The following is a 2933-nucleotide window of genomic DNA, read 5'->3' as shown; positions in this document are numbered from 1 at the left end:
GATGATATCTTCAGAAGTTTCTATTTTAAAAATGGTACATATATAAATATTGATTCACTGACTTGTAAATGGGCTTTAAAAGACAGAAGAAGGACAGAGATAAATGACAAGGGTGACAACATGTGGAGGCTGGGGGTTAAGATGATAATCTAGGAGATGTTAGTGCAACAAAGCAAATAAAGCCACAAACAAAAAATACAGCCAGTACTCCCAGTGTATTCTGATTATAATGGGGTCATGAACTATGACAGTATAACTGAGGTCCAAGACTGTCCTCTGTAGCAAAGTATGCCCTGGAGGTTGAACTGACACAAGGAAGGAAGGGAGGGAGGGAGGAAGGGAGGAAGGGAAGAAGGGAGGAAGGGAGGAAGGGAGAAAGTGAGGGAGGGAGGAAGGCAAGGAGGGAGGGAAGGAGGGAGGGAGGGAGAGAGGGAGGAAGGAAACTGAACAGAAATGTTCAGAAGTAGGTAAGAGGAGAAGTGGGCAACAGGAAGGGAAACCAGGGGCAGGTGGGCCCTTTGGATCCACAGCTTCTATTCTGATCTCAAACCCCAGCCTGTTACCTTATTTGTGAGAGCAGACAAGTGGCTGTGACAAAACGTAGCCTAATTTTCACTCACCCAATGTTGTGGAAATGATTTGTCTTGTATTAAGGTATCAACCTTCTATACCCAGTTAAGTTTATTTACCAAAGATTAGGACAAAACAAAATGAGATAAAAATAAACACAAATGTCCCCCTGTCCCTCTATCTTCTCTTATCCATTCTTCTGGCCACTTCCTCCCTCATTTATTTTTTCTCTCATGGAAAGATCTTGATGGCCTCTTTACCTTGTGAGTTTGACTGGGCTAAGACATTTCCACATACAATTTGGCTCCTATGCAGAGGAAATGAAGTAATTATTAGACCTCCATAAAATCTCAACTTAGGGCCTTAAAAATTATAAAACCACAATCTGTATTAATCACTGGACCTAAGAAAGCTCCAGTTGAAAACCATACGAAATATAAGATTTTCTCAACATTTCAGAGCAATGCCTATTTAAAATTATAGTTTGCAAATTACAACCACCATCTCTGCTCTAAAATTTAAATATCTTAAAAACACGAGCGCCTTCAAAGTTGCCTTATGTTTTTATATTTGTAACTTAAGTAATATAAATCCACTAAACTTAGTTAACATTTCAAAACCGTACTCAATGATCCCTCTTTCCCTTCCTCCTTCTGTGTAGCTATAAATCAACTGCTCCATCCATTCAGCCATCCATCATTCATCCATCCATTCATGTATCTATCCATCTGTATATCGATAATCGATCATGCCCAATTACTTCACAGAATTTTTCAGCAATTTTATTGTTAAAACTTTACTGATTTCTTTCTCATAAGCGTATTACTCATATAGTTCAACATTACTGAAAAAACAGTTGGCTGTTATGAGTTGTTCTGCCTTATTTACAACACAGTAGGATATTAATATAAACTTAGCTGTTTGCTCTAATTATATATTATGACTAATTATTTGGAAAAATAATATTTCACTTTAGACACCACTTGTAATTCAGAATTTCATGTTCACAAAATACTCATGATATTGCCTTGTTATAAACCCTTACAATACTTTCTTAACATTCCTGTATGTTTCTACATGAAATTTTACAGTGAAGAAAGGCAAAATTCAATAAAAATCTCAAAATCAAATACGCTGCCATGATGTTATTGAGTTACAAATTTAAACTCTGAATTCCAGTAACAAAAAAATGCTTACTGGAAAACGTTTTTATGTATTTTTCTGAGCACACCCAACTTTCACCTCCAATTGAAGTAGTTTCATTTACAAGTGTGCCGAATTCATTAAAATAAGCAAAACATATGTTTATTATCAAAAAATTGAAGACACAGTTTTTCGGTACAATTAATTATCTAATCCTTCAGTGATGACTTTCAGAATGACACTTCCATCTGGTGGTCCAAAGCTACATGACAAATTCTGTCATCAACAAAAGCAGAATAAAGTATACTCTTTTTATTTTAAAGTTGGCAATATTCTGATACAAATACATACATTTCAAATCTGTGGAATGTTAAAAAGTTATATTTTAATGGCAAGAAATAACCATATCACCTTTATATAATAATAATGCCATGAAATGTAAGCCATAAAATACATTTAAAATAGATTAAGTGGAATTTTCTCTTACTACTGATTTTCAGGATTAGACTAACACCTGCCTTTTAGTTATCAGGAATGCTACAGATTTTGCTACATGTATCTTATGTTTTAAGCATGCGACTTGATTTGTGTTCTATTACAGTCCATAAAAGACTGAATTATTACACCTGTATATATTTCAGCTACTGCATAGGTTTTAGTTTAAATGAAACACATAGGTTTTCATTTAAATTGTTCAATTAAATATAGGCTTTTTGGTTTTATAGCACAATTTCAACTATGACTTTCATTGTCACTCATCTCAAATAATTTTAGCCAATATTTCCTTAAATTATTTGTTTCCATTTGTTATCGTGCCTGCTATTAATTAGATAATCGTGGGTTACCAAGTTTTATTATTTTGAAAAAAATCCTTCTGGAAATTTTTCAGATAGTGTAATAGGAAGGCAGGGGGCAAGAAGAATGTTTAACAGTCATTCATATCTTAGCATGAATTAGCTTAATTAGGTTCATGGGTAGTGTTAATATGGAACTAGATAGACATTAACTCATATTCTAGCAGTGCTGATAATAATGAGTTAACATTTATTGACTGCCTATAGGGTTGCAGGCACTGTGCTAATGCCTAGACATACAAATATTACCTCCTGTAGTCTTCGCCTTCATGTTAATGAGACTAAATTAGATCTGGGTGAAGGTAGAAGAGAGGATGATATAGGACCGGATGTTGTTACTATGGACCATCTAGTGAGCCATACAGA

The sequence above is a fragment of the Pongo pygmaeus genome, chromosome 6 (genome assembly GCF_028885625.2).
Source record: "Pongo pygmaeus isolate AG05252 chromosome 6, NHGRI_mPonPyg2-v2.0_pri, whole genome shotgun sequence".
NCBI lineage: Eukaryota > Metazoa > Chordata > Mammalia > Primates > Hominidae > Pongo > Pongo pygmaeus.
This window is presented reverse-complemented; position numbering follows the sequence as displayed.